Source organism: Cibotium barometz, chromosome 41 (genome assembly GCF_041138505.1).
Source record: "Cibotium barometz isolate CiBa-2024 chromosome 41, ASM4113850v1, whole genome shotgun sequence".
NCBI lineage: Eukaryota > Viridiplantae > Streptophyta > Polypodiopsida > Cyatheales > Cibotiaceae > Cibotium > Cibotium barometz.
The window spans coordinates 966,045-980,937 of record NC_141086.1 but is presented as its reverse complement, the minus strand read 5'-3'; positions in this window follow the sequence as shown (position 1 = coordinate 980,937).

Here is a 14,893-nt window from a genome sequence, read left to right as displayed (position 1 = left end):
TCACCCAGGAACTTCAAAATTTCATGCTGAATTTTTAGGCTTCTTAGTTGCTTTATTCCTAGAAGTAGAATTATAGCACCTCTTTCTGTAATGAATCATGTGTACCATGGTATGTCTCCTAAACAGTTTCACTTCTTTATGAAAATATGATTGAGGCAGTGATTTTGGGAGCCGTGATGCTCTATGTATATATCGAAAACTTTTGATAATAAACGATGTTTTGCAAAAAAAAAAATCCAAATTGTTTTCATGATTGTGAATATGGTTAGTAAAATTATCACAGTAAATCTTGTTTCATGATGTATGATGAAATAATTATCTGTTTAAAGAATAAATCGTAAATTAAATAATCATAAATCTGTTGTCAAAGTTAAGTTAGCAAAAATCTCGTTTTGTCAGAGTCATGAGGCGCACGGCCCGTGCAAGGCAACCGGATCCTCTAATCGATGAGACGAAGAGTTAGATCCGGATGTTCAAAAAGCTCTACAGAGATCCCAACCTGATCCCTTCAAGGGTGAAGGGGAGCAGTTAGGTGAAGTAGTGGAAAAGTGGATTGAGGCAATGGAGGAATACTTTGATGTAACTGGCTACAATGAGAGAAGCAAGATGGCTCTCGCCAGGTTAAAGATTATGGAAACGGCCAGGGTCACTTGGAGAAATCACTGCGAGACTAACCATCTTTTTTTCTTGACCAGAATACCCAGACCTGGACTGGTCTTAAAGCTTACCTCAGAAAGAGGTTTTGTCCTCCGGGCTTCTTTGAAACTAAAATGAATGAGCTCTTGGAACTAAAGCAGGATAACCAAACAATTGAAGAGTACCATCAAGCTTTTGCCCTTCTCCTCAAATAATCCCCGCAATTGGATGAAGAGCAGCTGAAGGCCAGGTTCATTCGAGGAATGAACGAGCCATTGGACACCTTAGTAAAACCTATTTCAATGGCCGAAGCAGTAAGAATGGCAAAGGACTTTGCCAAAGCCTTTGTTGTTAAGGTCCCACCAAAGCCTCTGCACCCTCTAACTTTAAAAGATTCCAAACCCTGGGAAGTACTTCAAACTTTCCTCCCCCAAAGAGGCAGCAAGGCCCAAATCAGAATCATGATGCGGGAAGATTCAGAAGTGAAGGAAGACCCTTCCCCCAGAACACTTTCTCAGGAGCCCCACCTATTTCAAGGATTCAGAGGGATGAGCTCAAAAGTGAGAACCGGTGTTTTGGATGTGAGGGTTTTGGTCACCACCTAAAAGATTGCCCGACTCTTGCCATGTCAAGGGGATAGGGAAGTCAAGGACCGAGAGTACACAGACCAACCCCTTCCTATCAGTCAAGGGTACATCTCACCCAAATTAGGGAAATCCCAAGAGAACTCCAGCTCAGCCGTCTACCTCTATCCAGAGTAGCCTTAGAATTCCTTCTTAGAACTGGGGCAACCAAAGAGAAAGAGTTCCGCCTCAGACTACAGCAGCCAGAGCAGTCACAATAGCAGAAGTAGTGGAAGAAGAAAGAGGAAATATTTATGCAGCAATTGAAAACCAAGATCCAAAACGTCAATTCTCTGCCGTCATTCATACTCCATCTGAGTATGTATCAAGGTAAGCCTTTTAAGCTTTTGATTGATTCAGGCAGTGCTCATTCTTTCATTTCCCCTGGTGGATGCTTTGCGTAAGCTAGTCTTAGATCAAAAATCAGGGAAACCTATGCAAGTTGAATTGGCAAGTGGGAAGATTCTTTTCTCTCACCTTGAGAGATAGATTGTATTCAGTTCAATCTAGATGGGAATTCAACAACTGACTGTTAGTTTCGAGTTATACCTTTGGGAGTTTTTGAGACAAGATCCTTGGAATGGATTGGCTCCATAAAAATCAAGCTGACATTCACTATCATAATGGAACCATTTCCTTTCGTGACCTCCATGGAAATAAAGTTCAAGGAACCAAAATTTCTGGATCCCTAAGTCTGCACTTAGTAAAGGCTTCTAAGTTACTAAAAGGACTTATAAAGAAACAGCTCATTTATGTTGTCAAAATGAATCTAGTAGACTCAAAGTTAAAAGCTAAAGAACCTGAATGGTTAAGTGATTATGATGATTTATTCCCAGCAGAACTAGCAGAGATGCCTCCAATTCGGGAAGTAGATCATGTGATAGAATTGACCCCCGAAGCTCAGCCAGTAGATCATGTGATAGAATTGACCCCTGAAGCTCAGCCAATAGCCGTGCGCACGTACAAAATGCTAGTTCCTGAAGCCATTGAACTCAAGGAACAGCTTAGACAGCTGTTAGAACAAGGGTTTATAAGACCCAGTGTTTCACCTTGGGGTGTGCCAGTTATCTTTCAGAAAAAGGAAGATGGAACACTAAGACTCTGTGTGGACTATAGAGGTCTAAATCAGCTGATAGTTAAGAATAAGTATCCCATCCAGAATTGATGAGCTTCTGGACAGGCTAAGTGGTGCCAGATCTTCACAAAGATGGATCTCAAATCAGGGTATTATCAGATTAGGATTAATGAGCAAAGACAACCATCAATACTCGGTATGGGCATTATGAATTCACTATCATGCCGTTTGGATTGACAAATGTACCAGCTACATTCAATAGATTAATGCAAGACATTTGCAAAGAATACTTGGATGATTTTGTTCTTGTCTTCTTTGATGATATTCTGATTTACTCAAAGAATGCAGCTGACCATGAAGCTCATGTCAGAAGAGTTCTTGAGATCCTAAGGAAGCATCAACTCTTTGCAAAAAAGAGCAAATGCACTTTCTCTGCCGACCATGTTGAATACTTGGGCTTTCTCATATCCAAAGATGAAATTTCTCCAGATTTTGCTAAAGTCCAAGCAGTCATAGATTGGCCTGAAACCCAAAGATAGTGAAAGAAGTCAAAGGATTCTTGGGATTGATTGGTTGGTATATAATTTTTATACCAAAGTATGCTCTCATAACTTCCCCCGTGACTAATCTTCCCAAGAAGAATATCCCGTTTCAATGGTCTGCTAGGTGCCAGAGTGCTTTTGATAAGCTGAAGATCGCCTTGGTAACCCAATCCCGTTCTAAAGCTACGAGATTTCTCTCTACCCTTTGAGGTAGTAACTGATGCCAGTGGTTTTGCCCTGGGAGGTGCGCTCATGCAGTGGCCTATGAATCCCAAAAACTCAGAACACATGAGAGAAATTATGTTGTCCATGACTTGGAGCTACTTTTAGTCTATGCCCTGAAGTTGTGGAGACATTACCTACTGGGTCAAAGATTCACTTTGATGACAGATCATCAGAGCTTAAAGTGGATCTTCACTCAGAAGTATCTCAACATGTGCTAAAGAAGGTGGATGGAGACCCTGCAGGAATTTGATTTTGAAATCAAGTACTGCCCAAGCAAAGAAAATGTGGTAGCAGATGCCCTCAGCAAAAAAGCCTCCTTGCTTGCAATCACAGTAGTGTCAAATCCTTTGATTAATGAAGTAAGAGAGAAGATCATGTAGGATAGATTCTTTGGCCCTATTGCTACCCTACTTATGCAAGAAAGCAAAACTCCTCACAGAAGTTGAACCGAGTTCAAGGGTACAGCCTCGATAAAGGAATTTTGTATTATAATAGCAGACTATGCATTCCCAATGATGAGGGAACTAAGGGTCAAATTCTGAATGAAGCCCATGATAGCCTTATAGCAAGACATCTCGATTTCATTAAGACCTACATGTCTGTAAAGAAAAGCTTCTTTTGGCCTGTGGGTCTAAAAAAGGATGTACTTAATCACGTACGTCAATGCCTGATATGTTAGAAAGTCAAAGCCAAGAGAGTAAAAATGCCTGGGAAGTTACATCCACCATTAGACATCTCCCAGATGAAGTGGGAATGTATCAGTATGGATTTTGTTACTGGATTAGCTTCAGTGCAATCAGGTTACAACTCCATCTTCATGGTAGTTGATAGACTAACCAAAGTTGCCCATTTGATTCCACTTCAGTTTTGAGTTTCTTTTGAATACAATGAGTATATCTTAATTCCGTATCCCAAGACTTCTAGATCACAGGTTTGCTTGTGTACCAAACAACTTGTTTAAATCTTCCCATGCATACTTCCTTCTCAATCCCAATGATATGATGAATGACCTCATCATCCAATGCAAGTGCTATGAGTTCCAAGGCTCTCTCATTCTTCTCATTCCATGCAGTTCCTAGGCTTGCTTGAGTGTCCCTCCCTTGAATTATTCCCCATAAATTTTTCTTTATGAGTGCATACATGATTTTTGACTGCCATGTGTGGAATTCAATACCACTAAACTTGATAATTTCATCATGTGCCATGATGAATAGGGGGTCTTGCAAAGTCCCCATCTATGCAGTGGTACTTGGTAGTGTCTACCTTTTACAATGATTAGCACACAGAGACTTATGACCACTTGCCTTAACGTGAAAGACGCTTACATACATGCCATATCCATTACTAATTTGCAGGATGTTTCAACTTGGTAGCATCCACATCAATGAAGGAGTGTACGACACTCATCACAATGAAAAGGTCTACTAATGAAGGTTAGGCATTACATGACAACTTAACCATGATTTCTCATGGGTTCATGGAAGCAAAGAAGTATTTGAGCAAGCCCTCCACCAAACACTTTAGAAAGGTTCAAGAAAACACCTGTATTTGTGCCTGGATTAGTCCTTAATACTATGATTAAGGTCTATAATTAAAAATGTTCACAATACCTCAAGCTTTTTAGCTATGGCAGCAGGGATGGGTTTGATTCTTCAATCAGTGTGAGCAACTCCTTGAGTCTTTTGAGAATCCCTCTGGTGAGATTCTAGAGCACCCCTAGATGTTAGAGGAATTAGGGCAAAACATTATATACAGCGGGTAGTACAAGGCACAATGGCACAGACCTGTTGGTGTGACGGGCAAAAGGCAGAAATGGCACCCGATTTTGCAGCTTTGCCCTCAAATTGGCTTAGGGCTTTTGAAGTCTCATTGGTTGAGAGTACTCCTTTCAAATCCTATGCCAAATGGTTGGCTGTAGCGTCTGCATGACTCAAAAAATCAGGTTGGGGTGGAGCTTCCATGGAAGCTTGGAGAAGATAAGCTTGTGATTAAGAAGGGATTAATGGTGCAAAGGATTCAAGAAATGGTTTGGGGGAATGATGGAGGATGTTCTAGGATAAAAAATGCTCTGATACCAACTTGAACATCATGCTGGCTCACATGGATGCAAGATGAAGCTATGGTGGATGAAATGTGAAGGGAGCAATGGATTTGGTGATATGGGTGAAGAGATTAGTGAAGATAATCAAGTTGTGGAACCATAAATACATGACCACGACTTGGGTTAGCCAAAATAAGTGTGACCCTTCATTTTCATGTGGCTCTTAATATAGCCAGGAGATTACAAAAGATGTGGACACAAGTGCCACCTCAACTCCAAAATATCCCCAAATATCTCCTCTCCCCATAAGAGGCCATTCACACACCTTCACACACTCCCCTTGATACATACTCCTTGTGCATATAAGCACCACATTTTCAACATGGGTGTACAAATAAGTTTATTATTCTTTCTAGATCAGTAGCATTTCTTTCAAATCCATCTATGGAAGCGTTTGTTTCTCTTCCATAATTCACTCTTTAGAGCTACTTCTTGAGCTTTCTTCTTCCTCAGATTTAAATCCTACAAGTTGGTCATTCACCATATGTACTGATGTAGTTTGGGATTGATCCTTTAACTAATGTTCCTTGTAGTTAGTTCCACTTCTCTTAGGTAGATCGATCATTGTGCTAAAATGTGCATCCAATTTTCACAAATCACTGGTTGTGGTGGTAATGGGACATACAACTTATCTTCTACTTTGGCTTTGCTACTATCGATGTTCTTTTGGGTCGATCCTTCAACTAACGGTCCTTGTAGTTAGTTTCACTTCTCTTGGATACATCAATTATTATGCATCCAATTTTCACAGAACGTTGGTTTTGGTAATGGGACATATATCTTATCTTCTACTAGGCATTGGGTTTACACCTCTGAGTTGCAAAGTTTCAGGAGGGTTATTCAGGTTGTGGTGTTTGAGTCATCTCCAAACAACTCACCTCCCTTTGGATGTGTCTCCCAAGTTTGTAGGTTTACTTTCAAGGTACATGAATCCTTTTGCAAGTATATGTGGTTAGTAGCCCAATCATGGAATAATCAAGCATCTCTCATAAAAGGTCTACCTAGAATAACATCATATGAGTTGGGTTATCGTAAAACATTCATGACAACCACAATATGGAGAAATTCCAATGAAAAGACCTTAATGTTGCTATTTCTCAATATACCCATTAGTCTCGTCTTGGTTTCATCTACCATCTTCTCAAAATTGAATCTATCCTTTCCAATGATAGTTTTTCCCATGATTCAATATCTAATATGGCCCCGCCACTTGACTATCTTTAGGAGTAACTAGAATAGTTGCATTAGTGTTAGCACTTTCATACTAGTATCCCATTTTGTTCAATAGAGTCTCACAATTCATTTCTTTCTCTTTTGGATTGATTTATTCCTTCAATGTAAAAGGTGAGTCACTTTCATGAGGATCAAGTGATGCAATGATTCCTCCTTCTACTCAATCCTTAAGACCAAGACAACCCAGGATTGTTCTTGAGGTATGATTCTAAAGGTACTTCAATCCTTACATGGATAGGGACCAACATTAATCCTTACATGGATAGGGACCAACATTAATCCTTCCACATATTTGGGTGAAAGAGAGATAAGTGTACTCTTTGATTAGTAGAGTATGACAACAAAGTTTCTTGAGGCATAATTTCTATGTGATCCATTATGTTAAAGAATCAAGCAAGGGTAGGATTCAATTCATCACTCCTTTGTTTGTTCCTTCCCTTATTGGCTCTAGAACATCAAGTCCGTTTAACAGTCCTTCCTCGTGTGGGATTCCTCGTGTGGGATAGACTATATTAGAAGACCTTATTTGGGTTGGTTTGGATTTTTCCACTTCCTCTTAGCATTGCTAAGAGGAAGGACTTGGCCAATTCCAATATCTCAATCTCTATTTATGCATTCGGATATTCCCCATCTCCTTGTTGGGAGTAGTAGGTACATCACTTTCTTTTCTGGTTTAATATTCTAATCTTTAAGAATTGAATTCTCATAACTATATTTAATTGAAGTGGTTTCCATTCTATCTAGATTAGAACCATTCTAAATGCTCACTTGGTGATCTCCATTCCTAATCTATTTTTCTTTCCTTCTTTGGCCATGCTTGCTAGCGGGCTTATCCTTCTTAGGCGCTTTCTACTTAGCGTAGGATCGATGAGTGATAACATTCACTATAACAAGATGAAAGGTTAATGATGCTTATTATCAAAGTTTTAGTGGTGTTTAAGTTTCATTGTTATAAGCACCACTAAGGAGCGTTTACAAAAGTTACTATAAGCACTAGTAGGTGTGGTGCTAGAAAAACTAATAGAATACTCTAAATGAAGTCCACAAATATATCTAGTAAAATTTTATCAAACATAAAAATTTTATAATAAAGAAAAAAAATCAACAAAATATTACAAGCCGATCAATATGTAGAAAGGTATATATAATGATTTATAGATTCTTTTTATAGTACCATCATCAATACCATCTTGCAACAAATCTATACATGTCAACTGGTCTATCTCTACTATCATTTCTATAGTCCCTATATAATGTAAAGTCCTTTCCCACTACTTGAAGAATAGGCAGATGCATTATCATTATCATTATTGCATATTGGCTCATTGATTTCTTTTGATGAAATCAAAGGTAGAAGACCTTCATCTGTGGTGCATCTTTCAAACTTTGAATGATTTTATTCTACTTCTTTTTCTCATTGTTTGTTGTATATTCCATTGATTCGTCATGCATTTCTTCTTCAAATGTAAGCTTGGATTGAGGAGCAACTTATATTACATACCATCAATTGGGATCTCTTTAGTCTAAATAAAACACAATTTAGAAAAAAAAACACACAAAACATGTATAAGAAAATACATCTAAGAATTTCATTTTAAGTATTAAAATTCATCTCAAAAAATTTTAAGTACATTTTACATCTTCACAATGCTATGGTTATGCGTCTCTTGCATCTTGGTTGAATCAATCGTAAAAAAATCCACTTGGATGCTTTGCACGGTTCCTTGAGTACTTTTATACACCACTTTGAACCACTTGACCTTAGAAATGAACAATTTGAAAGCTCTAAATCCAATCTCCAAGATGTCTTGAATTATGAATCGTTTCACAATAGCAAAGTTTCTCCACTATACAATGTTATTCTCTCTTCTAATAGCTCAACTATCTTTACTCAAAAACTTACCATTACACCACAATCATACATGATTTTTTTAGAATCCACATTAACTGCTGTGACCTTATAACTAGATTGTGTTTTATACTTTATACTACAACATAATCAAGACACTATATATGTTACTTTAAAAATAATTATTATAAACTTTATCAAAACACTATATATATTAGTCTTTGCTTACGCGGTAGTCGCATCCCCTTGCATACTCCCATTCTTCTCTTCTAATCTCCTCTCCCACCTTTCAACTTATTTGTTGCTCTAGGGAACCTCTTAAGACATTTAATATCGTAATCCCTTAGAAAAACCTCTAGGTTAGGTGGGTATCCCATGTGCCTATGTGTTGATCTCTTAAACACTCTTGTCTCCTCCATCCTGAAAAGATGCAGGGGAGAAGAGAGTTTGAGCTCTTGCAAGCACACACACACACACACTCACAAAACCCTAAAAGAGAACACACAAGGTGAGAGGCTGAAAATCTTCTTCTTCTTCACTCAACACTCAACACACCATATACAAAGATAAGAATACACACCATATGAAAGGTACTCAACCAAATACATACTAGGGTTCTCTATAGTGTGAACCCAACTAAATGAGTTGGCGCTATAACTATGCCAGTCTCTAGAATAGCTGTCACACAGCCTATCATCCTACTGGCCGCATATCACCCATGATCTCAACAACCATGCGAGTGGTGTAAGTGTGGAGCCTATCCCCCAGGCGGGTCAGTGTGTCCACCGCCTCACTAGATGAGCTCGATATCTCAACACATCCTTCTCTTTCTTGCATCCTCATGCTTGTCAATCCACTTATCCATCACCAAATTCTTTCTCGCACACATGGACTCATCCATCTTCTAAATGTATCCTTTCCCATGTGGGCCGTGGCACATATGACACCATCTCTTCATCCTTAACCTATGCATTAATGTATAGAGTTTTAAGCATTTCTATAAACATGTATGCTTAAAGCTCTATGCAACATACATAGAACCTTGTAGCTCTATGTATGCATGCGTAGTAGCTCTATGTATGCATATATAGAGCTATGCATGTATACATAGATCTACAAGACTCTATGTATCCACACATAAAAATTGCATTTCTATATGCATTGCTTTATTCAATGCTCTATGCATAGAACTTTATGCATGAGATGTATGCATACATAGAGCTATACATGCAGACATAGAGCCTTGTAGCTCTTTGTTTGCATACACAGAGCTATTATGTATGCAAAGCTCTATGCATTGCTTTATGTGTTGCTCTATTCATACATAGAGCTATGCATGCACTAGTCCCTTCTTGTATGCCAGTGCTAGGTCATGTCGAGTGCTTATCATTCTCGCACTCCTCGTTCTTCTCATCCACCTACTCCATGACATCATGGGATCTCCTTGGGTGATAGATGTGGCTCGTCTTGTCATTGATTGGGGAGGGGGAGAGGGTGTTGTGGTGGATCATTTTGGTGGTGGTGGCAAGGTTCTCCAAGCAATCATACCCAATCAACCTCAAGTTCTACACACCATCACGAGCAGATCACCCCGTACTGCTATATGATCCTACTCAGATTTCTTACCGTGTAAGATCCGATGTACGCATCATTGGGGATCACAAGGGGAAAGTAGGTGATAGCACGCATGCAACATCTAGTAAACCTTGAGTTTAGGCACTTGACAAAGGAAACCTGCAAAGTATATAAAAAATTACAGGGTGTAGAGTAAAAATGATACTTAGTAAGAATGCAAAAATTGATGATAATGTTCATGATGTTGTTGAAGCTGTTGAAGATAAGGTCGAAGATGCGATGCCGAAGATGACAGTGGCCTTGTCTGCAAATCAAATGCTACTTCTGCTATGAAGAACACCTAAGATCATTTCAAATTGACAATCCCCCCAAGATGCTTATGAAAACTATACAATATGCAAATGAACCCCGAACCGCTCTGAGAGGCTCAAAAAACATGTTAACATAGTTAACGTCACACTATTGGGTATACCTTCTCCACCTAAGAGGATAACTTAGTCTGAGATAATCGAGAGAGAAACTCCAAGAAAAGATAACAAGGGGGTAAACCTAAGAGCACCTGCTCTCGTGCAGATCAAAGTAGCAACACACACATAAGCATAGCATGCAAGAAGAGATAGATGAAAGCACATCACTTAAAGTAGATTGATGAATGAATGAGTGAAGTGCATGTGAAGTGACATGATAAGCTTTCTTTAGCTTTGTGAGTTACGCAAAAAAAAAGACTTGAGAGTCAAGATTTTTTAGCTTTTTCACTTAGCCAAAGAAAACCTAAAAATTTGAAGGTTATAGTATCCTTCAAAGGGGGGGTTTATCCTTCACAAGAAGAAGTGCATAAAGTAAGGTAGATTCTTGGAAAAAATAGTTATATGCCCTTCCAATCCCTTTATAAATGTGATTGAATAATTGAATACTCAAAGAAATAGAGGTTGAATACTTTGAAAGAAGCAATTAATCTTTTACCCTTCAAAAGCAAAGTAGATTCCTCGAAGAAATAGTTATCTGCCCTTCCAATCCCTTTAAATAATTCAATAATTGGGGGTTGAACCATTGGGAGACACGTTTGTACTCCATATAGCAGTGGGTGAGCGACTTGCATAAAACTCTCTTCCCATGCCAGGCTTTCGTAGTTTTTTCAGTTGCGCCAAAAGAGGCCCAAAATCTTCTAGTAGCTCCTTTAGGCTAGAGCACTCATTGGTGCCAAGCTTCCAAAGCTTTTTCAACTGCTTGAAGGAAGAAGGAAGCTTCATGATTGCTGATCCCCCTGCATAAAACTCTTCTAGACTTTCAAGACACCCAAAATCTTCTGGTAACTCCTCCCGCTTAATGCACCCTCCACGTCAAGCTCTTGTAACTTTTTAAGCTACACGAAGGAAGAAGGAAGCTTTGTGATTGTTGTACCCCATGCATCAAACTCTTCTAGGATTTCAAGAGACCCAAAATCTTCCAGTAGCTCCTCTAGCTTAGAGCACTCATCCATGCCAAGCTTCCGTAGCTAGCTTTTGTAGCTTTTTTAGCTGCCTGAAGGAAGAAGGAAGCTTCTTGATTGCTGATTCCTCTATATTAAACTCTTCTAGACTTTCAAGAGAACCAAAATCTTTCGGTAGCTCCTCTAGTTTAGAACACTCATTCATGTCAAAATCTTCTACAGCTTTTTCAACCACCCGCCGAAGGAAGAAGGAAGTTTCATCTGTAAAGTACATGAATCAAAGTTCAGAACATCTAACTTTTAAAAGACCAAAGTATTTTAATAGCCGTCACTAATATTATCAAAATTTTAGCTACTCAAAGGAAGATGGAAGCTTCACCATCAGTGGTAGGCAATCAAGGATTTCTTAAATTGAATTCACTCTTGTAAAATTTAAGTTCACTTTTTGTGCACTATTGCCACACGTGTCGGAGCTAGGGACTTGCCAAGAATCGTGTGCGAGCCATAAATGGCTGCAAGCACACAACCAGGAAACCAACAAGCTCAAAACAGGGAGCAATGGTGTGTCATTCACCGCTCAGACTGCCATCGCTCGTGTGAAGGATTCTCGTGCCGCCATGAAGAAGAAGCTGCCGCCGCCGCTCTACCGCCCCGTGCCACCATGCAATGCTCGATCACGACACTCTCTCTCTCTCTCTCTCTCTCTCTCTCTCTCTCTCTCACCCACACACACACGCTGGAGAAGGAGATGAAGAAGATGAAGCAAGAGCACTCCTTGTATTCAACACTCAGAGAATGAGAGGTTTTAGGTTACATTTGACTTTTATATGTGACCTGGCCGTTCACACATGGGCACCCACACATGACCGGCCGATCCTAACCCTTATCCTGATGAAATTCGAGGTGCGCCTCTCATCGACAATCACCCAATCCCCTTACCCTTAACATGTGGTGCCGACAAGCCCAGCCCATGACTCAGAATACGTAAAATAATTATATGATGTAAAAAGTAATATGTCTCAATGTCCACCATAGGTTAACATGCCCCCCTTCCTGATGTAGATTCCATCCTCAAGCTATGGTATGGTAAGCTTGACAGGGTTTGTTGTGGTAGACTGTATCTGCAAAACAGGGAAGTAGAGTGAAAGCATTCTTGGTCTTCATAGAGTATATCAAAAATAAAATCAAGCATGTTAGACCACAATGGAAGTATGCCATGAGAACCTAGTTTAAGAGGTCACATTAAGGAGCTAGCATAGCAAATTAACAGGAGTTTAAAACTATTGAAAGTAATTCAAGAGTTAGCAAGGTGTTGAAGGTTAATCAAGGTCTACAACTGGCCTAAGTCAAGAAAAATTACCAAGCTTAATAAATAAACAGATGACCACAATGTGTCTATTCTAAGAATAAGCTAATCCCAAGAGCCTAAGGACACAAGAAACATTAGAGTCATAGGAGTCTTTTGCCTTTATTTCTTTTATGCACGTGACAATTTTTACAAACAATGGCAACCTCCCTAAAGCAAAACTAGCATCAACCCTGGTGCCATGTTTACCACAAGGCCTTCTCCAGGAATCTACTAGCTCACCTTAGGTAAGGCTACCCCCTACCAACCCCCCCAAGGCATTGGTCTGGAGTGGAATACTCCTCTCCTACCAAGTGTCAATAGGGCGATAGGCCGACATGAAGCACATAACAGACATACATTGCCATTTTTTGTAGGCCTTTCTTTTTATTTTTTATTTATCTCTTTCGTTTTTTGCTCCCAAATTATTATATGCGTTCTTACATCCTTTCGACAAAGGGGTAGAAGCTATGTCTTAGAGGTCAACACACACGGCCAGGTTGTTCAAGCATTAAGATGGTTTTAACCCTAGACCTAAGACAACCATATTCCAAGGTTGACTAAAGACATCATGCATTTCCAAGAATTTCTAAAATAAGGTTAAACTCAATTAATGAAAACTTCAAAAACTAAGTAGTGCTTGACAAATTCCATGTGGTCATGCATTATAATTCATGCAATTAATTGAACAGTAAAAATGAAAGAGAGTGGGCATGGAAGAATTACACCTGAATTTTTGGAGATCTCCTTGATTCGATGAGAAATGCCCGCAATTTGATGTAGATATCCATGTATGAACATTGCGGGATTCCCAGGACTATGAAAGCGAATCCACCTCAAACTTTTCAACCTGTACAATTAGCTAACAAGCACTATATACCTCGAGAGGCACATCAGTGGGAAAAAATAAGGACTCGTTTAAGGACACAAAACTAGAAACAACTTGAAAACACTAACCTACCTACCAGTCACCACACTAATACTGAGGATCAAGGTAAGAGGATGTTGTAGAGTTTTGGCTGTAGCCCTAAGGCTGTCTCTATCCGCATCATCCAAATAAATAAAATCAGCCTCGATAGTGCCATGAGTCTCATCCGTCCATTCATCTCGTCAGATATATCTTCTTCTTCCTCCCATCCACATAGACTTGTCAAGAATGTAACTATGCGAGGATAGTCCTATGGAAAAGTCAAGACTTGGGATATCGAGGATACGTCCTCTATGGAGTAGGGGTCACTTGTGGTCGATAGGAAAACTAGCCATTCTAATTCCTTAACATTTCCCTCGTTGGCCAAGTACATCTATACAACCCAATTCGGTTTTAATTACAGGATAGCACATGTGAAATATCTGAGAAAGGTACAAATAATACCTCTCACCAACAAAGGTGGGAGTGGATGAAGTGTATGATGCTCGTGCATCTGCCATATCTGCAAACACAGATATAGCATCAGTAGGTTCATGAAGATAGGTCAATCTTTTTTTAATTGTGTATGGATAACTCTCCTCTTAATGTGCTCTTACTCTTTTTACTATTTTTTTCTTTTCTTTTCTTTTCTTTTTTGTGTATGAAGCTATATATTTACATTCCCTCGAATTTGGAAGTTACATGGTCAGGGCAAAAGGTTAGGGAGGAAGCAATAGAATGTCGAACATGAGTACATGCTCCCCCCTTCCTTGGGTAGATCATTTTTTTTTGCAATGATGTTGTAGCCCCTTGAAACCAATTTGTCTAGTGGGTTATAGGTGGTGATGTGGGCAGATAGCTTTTTATGACCCTTGTGGCCACATCAAGTTGCAGAGATGGTAGTGTACGCTCCCATGAACGAACGAAGGATATGGCTTCCGATGATACATTTACAAGGGGAGACGTAGACTCATTGGTTTCTTGGTGGGTATTGACAAGGGTAGGTGTAGAGCGTGCACAAACTTCTATATCAACGTTGAAAAGATGCAGGGGGGAAGAGAGCTTGAGCTCTTGCAAGCACACACACACACTCACAAAACCCTAATAGAGAACACACAAGGTGAGGCTGAAAATTTTCTTCTTCTTCACTCAACACTCAACACACCATATACAAGATAAGAGTACACACAATATGAAAGGTACTCAACCATTACATACACGGGTTCTCTATATTGTGAACCCGACTAAATGAGCTGGCGCTATAACTATGCCAGTCTCTAGAATGGCTGTCACACAGCCTGTCATCCCACTGGCCGCATATCACCCAAGATCTCACCAACCATGCCAGTGGTG